Source organism: Ambystoma mexicanum, chromosome 4p (assembly GCF_040938575.1).
Source record: "Ambystoma mexicanum isolate Mex_15411 chromosome 4p, UKY_AmexF1_1, whole genome shotgun sequence".
Taxonomy (NCBI): Eukaryota; Metazoa; Chordata; class Amphibia; order Caudata; family Ambystomatidae; genus Ambystoma; species Ambystoma mexicanum.
This window is the reverse complement of record NC_090927.1, coordinates 225,093,039-225,107,035: the sequence shown is the minus strand read 5'-3', so window position 1 is coordinate 225,107,035 and position 13,997 is coordinate 225,093,039. Positions and strand designations below refer to the sequence as shown.

Sequence of the window (13,997 nt, the reverse complement as noted above, 5' to 3'; positions counted from 1 at the left end):
GACCTCAGGCCACTTGGATAACAAGTCCACAACCACAAAAATGTAAGCACTCTGATGTCCTCTTGTCGATATCGGACCCAAAATATCCACTGCAACTACATCCTAAACCGAGCTGGGCAGCTTAATCGAATTCATGGGCAGTGTCCTTGCCACAAAGACTTATCGCTATTTTTACAACCCACACAGTCCTTTAAAAAAAAAAACTTCCTCATCCAATCCGGCCACCAGAAATCCTGACGAAAAAGACATTTTGTCTTGCACACACCAAGGTTCCTCTCATGAGCTATCCCTGGCACTACTTCTCTCATTCCTTCCGGCACCACCATGCGTTCTCCTCTCATCAAGATCCCCTTTACCACACTCAGTTCATTCTTTATTCTCCGGCAACCTCTCAATCCCTCATCCACTCCTTCCAACCGCCACCCCTCTTGCACATACCTAACAACCATTTTATACAATTCATCCTTTTCACACTGATCTCTCCATTCCTTTTCATCTGCCACTTTACAGTTAGCAAACACCTCTCCTTCCTCTTCACACTCGTTCCAATCATCACCATCTACAGGATTACAGGACAACGCATCAGCTATCACATTCAATTCAACTTTTACATGCCTCACTTCTATATACAAACCTTGCATTCCACGGATCCACCTGGCAATCCTCCTAGAGATGCCATCAAAACCTCTCCTGTTGAAAACGCCAACCAAGGGCTTATGATCCGTCACAATCACAAATATCCTTTCACAAAATCCCATCCTTGCCGCCAGTATTAGGAATGAAGGCACATAAATCTGCTGGTATTTATTACTGTACTTATTTGTCTTTATCATCAATAAAGTATCAAGGTTAAGGCAACCCCAACCTGCTGCTACTTGACTAACAGTTTTCTTTTCATATCACAACCTTCTAAACCAATGTCAGTTCTAGATTGGAATGCATTGTGCTGTCCAATCCATCTCCATTCTGACAACATTATATTATTGTACATAAACATTAACTTTGTCTCTAATGGTGATATATACATATACAACACCAAGGCACTTAACAGGCCTTCCTGTCCCTTATTCCCAAATTGATTTTCACACTTAATTAACTGTCTCTAGGGATTAGTCCTTCGCTTATGTCCATGTCCATAAGGAGTAACATGACTAACCAGTTCTAGGTCACCATATGGCGACCGTAACATGCTTCCAGGAACATCTTTCTCAGGTGAGGGGCATTGGCCTCGGCCCCTGTGAAAAGTTCCACTGCTACAGAGTGGCTCATTGACTGACCTTGTAGAAACTGGAAAAATCCATTGCCATAAACATGACGGCCTTGCCCCCTTAACCCGGGGCTGGCCGAAAGTCCGTTGTGAGCAGACTGTAGCACAACTGCACAGATCGGAATGACAGCAACCAGCATTGGCCGCTGCAAGTAGCATAGGAGATACCTTTACCAAAGTCCCCTGGGATTAAAAAGAAAAATAATAAACACTGTGGACAAGATGCAGAATGGTTGTTTTCTTTTCTTTTTCTTCCCTTTTTCCTTGTTTTCTGGACCCCACTCCTGAACAGAAATGTGGTTAGTGCAGAGGGGATTCTGTTAGGAAGCGTCACCCCAGATATTAAATGGGGTACTACTTGCTCTTCAAGTAGTGTATGGGAGCGAGGGTCCTCAGGCCCCCTTGCATCGTACGCTCCTCAGTACAAGGCTTGGACCGCGTGCCTCCGGTAGTGGGACTGCCCCTTGCCCTTATGTGAAGCTAACCACGGTTGACTGCTACATAGAAGGGACTACTGAGCAGGACACGGGGCATCCATCTTTTGTGTCCCCTTTCGACTCCATCTTGGGTAAACGGGCCTCACTGCGATAGTACAGCCATGCTCAGCTCCCCTTCCACCGCAGCAGCCAAGGACAGACACACACACACACAAGGCGCGCGGGCAGCTGGCTGGCCCACACCCTTGCACTCCCCCTGCGAAGGAAAGCTCTGCGCTTCCATTCTCACGCTGAAGCTGGAGAAAGTTGCAACAATCAATATGCTACAGTTTTCTTCCTCTGAGATCACTGTTCGTCTGAGAACCGGCATGTGAACCAGGATGAGCTAAGCACTTTCTGCTCAATTCGTCCTCATAAACGTGCAAGCCACCCACCCCCATTAGAACAATTTATTGCCATCCTGACCCTGCACCCCCTGTAAGGTATTTCTTTCAAGTGCCAGACCCTCGCCTGTGCTGCGAAACCCACCCAACACACCCACTACTAACCTTAAGCATTTTTACTACTATATATGTTTTTACTTGCACTAATGAGATTGAAACCTAGCAGATATGCGAAACACAGCCTGAGTCTTCTACATGCACAATAAGGTCAAGGCCTCCAAATAAAGCCACGAATGACCCAATTGTACTGACAATAATCATTGTGTGTGACTTCTGTAGAAATGTGACAAGTAGCATAACATGTTTTAAATAATTTGTTATTTAGTGTGTAGCATATTAGCTTAGGTAGTGACCACAGTGAATGGACCCTGACCTGCGTGGAGGACAAGATGTTTGACGTCCATCATCTCGTCAGCCACTCAGCCAACCAGGAGGAAGAGATGCCACCCACACCTACAGCACCACACCGCCTGGCCAATTGGGTCCATTTAGCATTTTTTGGTAGAGTTACTTTAATTAATATATATATACTAGCACTGATGTAAATGTGGTAGGGAGTTTTTGGGTTATTTCCTAGCTGGAGAAATAAACCATCCTTTGAACTCTTGCAGCCGGGTCTCAGTGCCTCTTTCCCCAACAAGGGGTTGTGTCTGCTATTTTATTTTTTCTCTCACACGTAGTAAGCCGGGGAAAGGCACCTACAGTAGTAACCCCTCTGATGGCTTTTTATAATTAAATATAGTAACATTAAGTCTCTTCTACAACTGATTGTACCAAAAAAGTTGTAATCAAAAGAATTGTTTCAATTTAAAAACTCATCATTTGGATTCAGGGAACTTTTGTTTTTCGTAAAACAAGGTGGAGGCCTGCAACTTCTATTTGTCCCAGGCAAAGCCAGAAAATAGTAACACAATAAGATATTCCAATCAGTGTGTCTGCTCGGCAGGCCTGAATGTTGAGCCTGTGTATGCATTTGCCACAAGAAATTAAAATGAAAAATGAAAAGTCTCAAACCCATTAGTAGCATGACAGTTTACATACTGTACTGAATTCTAGAACACCCCCAGGAACTGTGAGCAGCTCTGGGGAAACTGAGGAAAAGCATAATCTGTTTAGAATCTGGGAAATTGAGAGTGTAGAGAAGCAAGAGAAAAGACAATGGCCATGTAGTATTCAGACTTGAACTACATAGGACTACCAGCTACATAGGAACATATTTAGGAATGTCTATAGTTGGGAATGTTTCTAGTTTGGAATCCTTAAACATGAAGATGAACCAACTACCTGGATTTAAGTGGGTGGTGAATACAACTCACATTGAAGCCAGCACGGAATTCTCTTATCTAGATGATCTTGTTCGTGGGCATTGTTCTTAACGATGTGAAATGTCAGGTACAGCTCCAGGGACATTCTGCTTTTAGAAAGGTGGCTATTTTTAGAATCTCATTTGATAGAAGCCAGCTGATGAATACAGCGATGATGGTTCATAACCCAGTATTCCCACATGTGATCATGTCGAAAGACTGGTGCCATGTTCATGTAGATATCTGCCTCCTCGGTATGCGCACTGTCTTGTGCACTGGTATCTTCTATGCAGCAGTTTAGTCCCATGGTCTGTGATCAGTAGTGACAGGCAAACCTGATGTTGTGGCGTGCATGAGGCACAAAACAGAACTATGGAACTATTCCAAGAGCAAAGGATCAGTAGCCCTTGATGCCACACACAGCAGTCACAGGACTTCGATAACCAGGTGCATGTTTTTGCCAAATCTAGTTTAGTTGAACATTCCATCTGTTCTGACTGTAGCTTGCTCTTGTGTGTAGAGCAGGTAGTGATTATCCAAAGTCTCTGTACGCCTGTTAGCAGAATTCACTCTTTGCTTGCAGCAGCAACCACACGTGTATCTGCTTTCAGTGTATGAAGAAAAGATGAAGAAATCCAGGATTACTCCAGCAGCAGTGGTGTAAAACAAAGGTGAAATGCCAGTATCCAGTGTTGACAAGAAGTCCATTACTGTAGCCCCTGTTCTGAAGACTGAGTACACTACTGTCATGTTTCTGCATCTCTGCCTCTGGGTGGTGCTGTCTGCAGACCTGCCCGGTGTTTTCTACCATCTTCAGAGAAGCCCCTAAATCATTATTTAACATTTCCTTTCACAAATCTGCATATCCGAAAATATGGACTTGAATTCCCATAATGCACCTTGTGGCAGTTCTCATTCCCTAGTTCTTCCTATGCATCAGTCTTGGAACCACAATCCCTAGAAGCCCTAGAGATCAGTGCTGCTTTCACTTTCCCAGGACCAGAGAGGGAGGAGGCAGATTATCTCCAGGTGTGCTGCTCCAGGTGCTGATAATGAGCCTGCTCCCGCACAGGGCAGGGCAGTATTTAAGAAGCTGAGTTTGCTACTACCCCTTTGTGCTTTGAGCCTAGGAATTCGGCTGTTTCCTGTTGCTGTCAGAACCTGTACCCTCTCCTGCTCCTGCTCCAGAGCCATGTACTCCCGGCCTCGCAGCCTTGCTACTCTGCTTACTCTCCCCTGCCTTCTGCCCTGTTCCTCTGTGCTTACTGCACTGCAGCCCTGCTCTCCTGCTTGCAGTCTTTGCTTCCCTGTTTGCAGCCCCTTGCTCTCAACCACCTATTATCTTGTTTCCTGCCTGTAGATCCTTGTTCTATGCTCATAGTCTGTGTTACCTGGCTTTAACTTCCAAATTTCCAGTCCTGAGTTTCCTTGTTATCTGTCTGCAGTCCTGCCCTTGTTATTCCAGTCCAGATTTACCATTCCAGTTCCTTGAATTCCATATGACCAGTCTGCTGTTCAGTCCTTGCTTTACTAGTCTAGATTTTCAGTCCTGAGTTTTCTTGTTCCTGGTCCATAGTTCAGTCTGCTGTTGCTTGATTCCGGCCCTTGATTTCTAGTCTGCAGTTCCAGTCTCCTGTACCATTGCACTTAGATTCATTTCTACTGGCTTTTCCTTTCATTCCTGGGATCTGTCCTAAACCTTGCTTACTTTGACTGCCTATTCTTCCCTAGATATTTCTTTTACCGTTCTTGTCCTCACTAGTGCTTCTGTTATTTATTCCTTTGTTCAGATTTTGGTTGCTGGGTTTCCCAGCAGGCAATTTCTGCTCCTTCCTTTGTCTTGTTTTACTTGTAGTCTATAGTTAATTTAATGTAACAGTGTGTTGCGCTCTGTTCCCTCAGAGGGCATTTGTGGTAGGTTCCGTTTGGACGCATACCGGTTTGTCTCGTGTAAGTACACTCCTTGTTTGTGCCCTAGGGTCCAGACACAGAAGCCACTCTTGCTGCCCCCTTCCATGGGCTTGCAGGGTGTGGTGCCTGTCAAAGTAACTTTCACAGAGGCATTGAGATTCCCTTATATCTGTGTGTACCTATGTGTACACTCCTAGTGGGATTCCTCATTGTTTGTCCAGTGCATGGTTCCCGTCCCTTCTTGTTCACCATTGCGGTCTGCCCTTTCTTCCTGTTCCGTTGTTCTGAATTACATTGTCTATTCTTCCTTCTTGTTTAGCCTCCTGCTGTATGCGCTTGGCTGTCCCCTTACATCAGCACAGCCATCCCAAACCTACCTGGGTGCCCTGTGAAACCCCTAACAACTACATCCTATGAAGTACTCTACATACACGATTATGTGACACAAGGGGGTTCTACTATCTACCAGTATCTACCAGTATGCCTGTGTTGGCACAATTCAATGTAAGTGTCAGGGCATTAATAGAATAGAGCCCACTGAACTGTCCTCAAATTCTACTGTTTGCACATGTAAAGGTTGTGACTTTCATGAGCAGATCGTACTTGTTACCTAAGGATCCCTACATTGGTTAATGGGATGTGCTGTGGCGTGCCTGTGGGAATTGACAGCCTGACAAATGGTTGTAATGGCCTGTAGCCAGGCTGGAGCATCTTAGGTTCCTGCTGCTGTTGCTGAGGCTGTCCGACTCATAAGAAATCACTTCAGTTCCCAGAACAGAAGCTCTAACATGGTAATTTCTTTCCCATATTATAATGAAATTAAAGCAATTAGATGGGGGCTGTAACAGGTATTATAATCCATTACACTCGTAAAACATCCTGGATTTCGCCTGAGGCCTCAGCTGAGGACTCCTAACACTTGTTTCAGCCTTCTCCCTGTGTACTGTAGGGCCTCTTAAAGTGTTCCTACAGCAGGAACTATGGCAACACAATGTCAAGTTTCCTCATGAGCACCATACTATTTGAGGTTTAGCTCAGAGATGAGTGCCATCAGATGACAAGGTCTGTCATGCCCTTTGTATACTGATGACTCACTGATCTAAGTCTCATTGAGTGCAATACTGAAGCAACATCCAATACCTTATCTGAATCCTAGCTAAGATGGCCAGATCTATTGGGTAGAAGGAAACTAGTCGAAGTTGAATCTCAGCTTGAGTAAGGAGAAAGTGTTGGTTTAGAGTCTTAATAGAAATGAAGTACACGCTGATTAATTAATGGGGTCTCCTACGCCCTATGACTGAGGTCCTTAACTTCAGGGTTCTCACTGAGCATATGTATCTGGAATTCTAGCCAAGAATACTTACATGGTGCATGTATACATTTGCGCAGAAACTCCTCCACAGCCATTCCTTGTGGCCCCTTGACTCTTGTTTTTAATATGTGCTTGTAGTCATTTACTATCGAATAATAGCTACTACACTTAAGTGGCACACTTTGCTAGCTGAAGGTTCTCCAGTTTTGACCACAGGTGTTATTAATACCAAAATGAATGGTTCTGTTATCCAGCGCTGCGTGGACACGCTACGATTCATACCTGTGACTGTCAGGTGCACAAACATATATCTCTGCAAATGATGGATTAGTCCAATGCAATGTTTTACGGAATCAAAAGCAGATACTTTCATTAAAACACAATGGCATTTATCCTAGTCACCAACTATAGTAGAGTAAGACTTAAATCTGTTGCTGCACAGCTGTTTCTGTTTTACAGTCAATGCGCGTTCATTTTAAGATGGAACAGCTTAGCACAAAACCATGGTGTTTTACGATCCGCACGACAGCATAAAGCCGTCATCATCTCATCACTGTCCATTCATCAAACAAGCCTCTCTTACTAGTCTCTAGGGCATTCAATGGCCGGGGCTAGTCAGGCTGAGCCACAGCTTTCTCCAAAAGCTGCTGCTGAGTCGGGGTGTTTCTGGGGCTCCCTCTGTCTCAACGCACAAGCATCCAGCAAGAATGCTCCTGAGCATGCGCGGGAGACTTGCGCCGGTTTACATTTGTAGGGATTGGCCCATCGTGCAATTAAGCAGATGTGAAAGGACTACATGCTGTGAAACAAGACATCGTTAGCTGAAGCGGGGCAGCCAAGCCTCACGGCCACAGGCTGAGGCTGTCCAAATAACTATATATGGTTCCTGGTGTTTGTTTATTTATTTGTATTTATTGGTCCCTTGTTAGGCGCTTATACAATTAGCAAAACTGTTTCAAAGCACACAGGGCAACAGGGTGGGGAAAGGGAAGGTAGACAATGAATTACAACAAAGATAAATAATTGAATTAATAGTACAAACAAATAATGGGAAAACAGGGAGGCGAGACAGACCTAGTATGCCTTGTGAGTGTTCATAGCGGTGTCAGCCCCCATTGGCGCCCCCCCCTTCTCGTGTGAGGATGACATATCTTGGAAACCAAAACCTGAGCAGTCAGTGAATAATAGTCCAACAACGTTTTACATTTTTTGGAAACCCAGATCACAGTTTATTGGAGCATACATACAAAAATGGGGGCAGTCCCAGCCCTAAAGCACCATGGTTCATGACCATTTATACCACAAAAAACGCCTAGCCCCCAAAAGGTGTGGCAACTTCTGACTGTTCCGGTGTGCCCTTCCCGCCTCCATGCATGTCGCAAGGCACCGGACGTTGCGCCAGATTGGTTCACAGATTGCTTCTTCCTCAGGCCACTGCACATGAAGGTGAGGAGTCCCCAGTGTCCATAGGGATCCAATGCCCATCGTCCGACCCTGGCTCGGGTACGGCCATCAGGAAACCGCCCACGGTTCAAGCCGTGGCGAACTCCTCCCCGGCTAGGACTGCCCCTAACTCTGCCACGCTTTGGGGGTGGCCCCCCAACTACCTCCAATGCCCCCATGCTCCAACAACTTACCAACTTACCATCACACTCATTTACACCCGACCTTCAAGAGGGTGCCCAAGATAGCCGTAAGGAACAAGTTGCATCACTTCTCCGATAGATGCACGCCGTCCGCAATATAGTGGGAAGGTAGTGTGTTTAGCAATGTGTGCCTCACAAAGCCATTTGCTAGCGTAAACCTTTCAATGCCTTTATGAGCCTGCGCCTAGATTTTTCCATGGCCCTCTGTGATTCACCCCCGCGCCATTGCAGCCTGGGTACCAATTCAGACCATATCACTTCTGTCCCTGGTAACTCCTGAGCGAGTGCTCGTAGGCCCACTTGGATCTGTGCCCATAATCGTCCCCTTCCCATGGTTGCGAGGTCATTGCCACCCAAATGGACCACTATCACCCTAGGAGCAGGCCTCCATTGTAAATGCCTGTGGACGGCCGGCAAAAGAGAGTGCCATCGCATTCCTGATGTTCCTAACCACACTATTTTATTCTGATCCATCCCTAGGTTGGAACCCAAGTGCCAGTGCCGGGCTCAGCCCGTGTTACAAAGGAATGTCCCACAATCCAAACTGTGTCATTGGTGGGTAAAAAGTTTCAAGAGTTAAGAAAAAAGGATTTGTGAAGAAAAACATAAATCAGTGTATCATGCAGTAATCCATCTCTCTCAAGGCTGCGGCAAACCTACGTCCCCGCTGCTGGCTGCTCCGCAGCCCACTGAGGTCCTACATTAAGCTGAAACCTGTTTGACTGCCATCTCCCAATCCTCATGATATCAGGTGCTGGAATGCCCTGTAAAAATGCCGCAGTGGCAGCCCCTATGCGAAAGCTGTGGGATGACCAGCCCTGTTCCCTCATCCCTAGAGCCCCCAGCGTTGTAGACAGCACCTTTCTTAACTGGTAGTTAGTCAATGGTGAACCGCTCTGCTGCTGGACAGATTTGCACATCCCCCACTGCTATCGCCCTGCCTGAAAAATCAGCTTTACCTGCTGCCACTAGTTCGCTGATCCTAAAGGCACAAAAAAATGCCAGTGAAAATGTGGCCCTGAAGAGTGCTGCCTCAAATCGATCAGAACATATTGCCAGTAATGCCACAATAAGCTTATTCAACAAATCTAAATCAATTGGCTTCCTGCTGTCCCACTTAGGCCCCTTCGCCCAGCCCCACCCCTTCAAAGCCATGCAAACCCTACACTCCCCGTTGGATTTCCTAATCCCTTCAGTCTCGAGTGGAATGCTATGGCAGCCAGGTGGGCAGCTGCCCAACTCCTGCTCTTACCGTTACCATGCGCCCATACCACAAATGCCTGTACCTGTTCCTCCAGAGAACCGCCCATAATTACCTTGTTCTCAATCATGTGGATGAACTTACCATAGCCCTGCCGGTACCGGGATCTGACGCCTGGCGTAAGCGATCGCTCCCGTATTTCCCAGAGCACCTGGTCAACGTACACCAGCTGCCACCAATCTTTCCTGAAGGCCATCCCCTCCATGTTTGCCTTTGGATATGCCGCCTGGAACTTGTGCCACTGGAAACGAGAAAGAGAGTCAGCCGCAATATTTACCACCCCCTGTACATGTCTGGCCCTGAATTCAATGTTTCTTCTCAAACACACCTCCACCAGCCTTCTGAGTAAGCTCAAAACTGCCGGACAAGATGCTGCATGGAAGTTGATGGCCGGAACCACTGCATTGTTGTCGCACCAAAATCGCACCCTTCTGTTGCCCAATTCACCAGGCCATAGCATGAGTGCCAGTACTATAGGAAATGGCTCCAAAGCCATGATATTGTTAGTCTTTCCCTGTTTATGCCCTGGCCTGGCCATCTCTGGGCGCATCACTCACAACTCAGTATCACCCCAAAGCCTTCTCTCCCCGAGGCATCAGAGTATAAGTGCAGTTCCTCGCTCGACTGCCAAGGGCCCCTCAACCACGTGACCCCATTGAAGTCTTTGAGAAATGCCCGCCACATGCGCAGATCTTCTTTCAGACCTGCCTCTAAGCGGATGTGATGGTGTGCCATTGTCACCCATGCTGTTGCCCTGGCTAGCCTGTGTGCAAATACTTTCCCAGCCGGGATCCCTTGCCGCAAAATTAAGATTCTACAGCAATTGATGGACCCTCTCCAACGTTGTCCTGTCTTTTTCCAAAGTGGCCCCAATTTCCTCAATCAATTCTTTCACCTTGTCTCGGGGCAGTCTGCAGGTGCCCTGGATTGTGTCTATCTCAAAGCCCAAGAAAGTCAAGAACTCAGTGGGCCCCTGTGTCTTTTCCGGCGCTAATGGAACACCCATTCTAGCCATCAACCCTTGAAACGAGGACAGAGCCTGCATACAATCCCCAGAACCCTCCTGCCCAACAAACAGGAAATCATCCAGATAATGTATCATGTCCCCGCTCCCTTCCACCTTGCGGGCGACCCATTCAGAAAATGTACTGAAAGCCTCGAAATAAGAACAAGATACTGAGCAACCCATTGGCATGAACTTATCCGCGTAAAAAGGTCCCTCCCAATGAAAACACAATAGTTGAAAACTCTCTGGGTGTACTGGTAGGAGTCTACATGCAGATTCAATGTCTACTTTTGCCAAGAGAGCCCTCCGGCCTGTGGCGGCAACCATCAACATGGCCTGATCAAATGATGCATAGTGTACTGAACATTCGCCCTGGTCCAACCAGTCGTTCACTGAATCCCCCTTGGGATAGGACAGGCGGTGTATTAATCTGAACTCGCCCTTCTCTTTTTTAGGCACAATACGTAGTGGGGAGATAATGCAGTTTGGGAGAGGGGGGATGGAAAAAGGGCCCACCACCCTGCCCAGTTCCACCTCTTTTGTAATTTTTTGGGTGACCACCAGAGGATGGTGTAGTGCCGAGGGGAGATTTTTCGCCATCCGTCCCGTCAAGGGACCTTCATAAGGAATCCTGAATCCCTCGGAGAAACCTTCCCACACCAAATCCCTATCCGCGGCACTCGGGTATTCCTGCAGAAATTCCAGAAGCACCCTCTGTCCAAAGGGGTTGGCCCCATTGCCCAAACCCTTTCATTGACCCCCTTTTTTGTCCTCCCCCTGCCCTGAGTCCCCCCTCTGTTTTGAAGCATGAAATGCTTGGGTGGCTGCCTCTGCACTTTGAACATTGATGAGAAACAGCACTTGTTTCCCCATGTGCAAGACCCTTTATTGAATGACCTACATTCTTTCCCATCCCTGAATCCTCCGTTTGTTTGGTCCCTCCCCTCCAGTCTCTGTTTTCCTTCCATGGCTCCCCTGTTGGTCTGTTCCCCCACTCCCTGCTTTGGAAGGGGTGGTTGAAATGGCTGCCACTCCTTCTTTGACTCCCACTTATTCGCCCATGGCCACCACGCTCAGTGCTTTAAGTGGGGTAAGAAATTGAGGGGGGGCCTTGTTTGGGGGCGTGGCTTTCATTGTGGGAGTGGACTAAAAGTGCACAATCATAGTAAGGTGCGCAAATATATAAAATTATGTAAGCATTTATGTATGTATGCGTACTACTATGGTTTGTGTACTTTTCAAGCCATCTTTTATAAACGTAGCAACGTTACATATTTCTATGTTTATAAAAGGTGGCTTGAAAAGTGCACAAACCATAGTTAGTTACGTACACTTGTGTGCTTACCTTACTATCATTTGTGTACTTTTCAAGCCACCTTTTATAAACATAGACATTTGTAACATGTTTCTATGTTTCTAAAAGATGGCTTAAGCACGTAAACAATTCAAGGCATCTTTTATAAAGCGTTGATAACGGACAAAACCCAAGGTGGCTTTGTCCGTCGACAAAGCTTTATAAAAGATGCCTTGAATTGTGCATGTTCCAAGCCGTCTTTTATAAACATAGAAATATTTCTACGTTTATAAAAGATGGCTTGAAACGTACACAATTCAAGGCATCTTTTATAAAGCTTTGTCGACGGAGATAGATGCCTCGGGCTCTGTGATCTATCTACTCTGAGCAGAGATCACTGAGCCCGAGGCGTCTTTCACCCTCTGCGAACCCGCGGGCTCTGTGATCTAATCTGCATATTAGATCACAGAGCCCACCGGGGTCAGTGACCTGGGGAGGGCAAACAAAGGAACAGTAACTTCCTCTGATGACCCTGATGAGGGGTCATCAGAGGAAGTTACACTGACTGACAGAAGTGCTGCCAGCCTCACCGTTGCTGTGGCTGGCTGGCACTTCTGTCAGCTTGCCTGACATAATGGTGGGCGCATCTCTCGTCATGGCTGCAGCCACGGCGGAATAATGCGTCCCACCAATGTTGTGTGGGACTGGGGGGCCCCGGCAGGTCCCCGGCTCAGCCCCACTTTCTGGAGACTGCCGGGGCCCAGCCCTGGCAGGCCCCGGCCCACTTAAAGCACTGACCCCACTCCCTTGATCCCAACATCATTGTGTATGCTAGTCCTTTCCTTACCTCCCATAAACTCCATCCATGCATCCACATCCTTGTGATCCCACCTCATCTCCGGTTCCCGGGCCATCCTTCTTCTAAAGGCCCTATCATAGTCTATCCAACCTGTGGTCCAATATTTTCTATACTCAGTCGTTATTCCCTTTTTATATGTCATCAAAGCCTGACCATCGTTTGGGGATTTCTCCAACCAGACAGCTGCCAACAGATCAAATGCCAACTACCAATTCTGTATGTTGTCCTCTGGTCTTACCCTCTTCTGCCTTTTCCTGTCCTCTTCCCTGCTAATGTTAAAATCAAGTCCTGCGTTTTCCGTCTCCAGAATGCACAGTATGTCACATTGCTCCCTTGCCCATAGTCTTTCTTTAAAATCCTTAGGCACGTGCCAAGCAACCCCAAGAGTGGAAGTTATTAAGGGTGCGTGTGCAACCCACTGAATGGCAGGTCCTACTGCCTCAATGATCGGTGTGATGGTTGTGGCCTCATTGACTGCTGTGACGGTTTTGGCCACACTGACTGTCCCCCCTGGTTGCTGGGCTGTCACCTGTGTGGGTGTGGTCGTTGTGGGTGCTGGGACCACAGCCGCTAGCACTGGTGTCGTGATACTTGCCATGCTACCACCCGTACCTGCCTGCAATTGTCCCGCAACCTCAGACCCTGGTGGGACATTGCTTTTCCCCACCAGGATTTGTAGGGCAGTACCCCCAAATACTGCCTGGCTCTGTAGAGGCTGAGGTCCTGGTTGCATGCTCCCCCACACAATACCCCCAGATGCTAATTGTGGTGGGGCTCCCCACGCTTCCCTTAACCCATTACTAGGTGTACCTGCAGGTGGAAAAATGGGTCCCCGCAATAATTTCAACATTTCCCCCAGTGTTTCATTCAATTTGGCGCTCATCCCTGCCATCACTCCTGGTAATGAACTCAATAAATCACTTACTGGGGCAGTTGGGATAGGCTCACCCACACATAAAGCACTAGTTGGTGGCTGCCCTCCCATGGGGCCCGGCTGCTCCTCTGGTGTTTGTGGAGGACAAATCAATGGCTGTGTCATCCTGCTTTTCCTAGCCGCCCGTTTCTTTGAGGTCTGTGTAACCCGAACCCCCAAACCTGCTCCTGCCTGCTCTATTACATGCACCACCAATTGCCCTTTACCTTGCCTGGTGCTTGGTGCCCTCTTAGGAGCCTGGACACTTGCCGGCGGTAGTACCGTGAGCGGAGGGTGGGGGAGTCTTGAACAGCGTGAACTTGTGCTTGCACAGTGCTCTGATG

At 47.4% G+C, this 13,997-nt stretch overlaps 1 protein-coding gene across 2 annotated transcripts in view; it reads left to right on the top strand.

The window, feature by feature from the left end:
• EFHC1 (EF-hand domain containing 1) overlaps positions 1-13,997 on the top strand; it is a 285,060-nt gene that overhangs the window by 118,523 nt on the left and 152,540 nt on the right. The gene's annotated exons all lie outside the window — the stretch shown is intronic.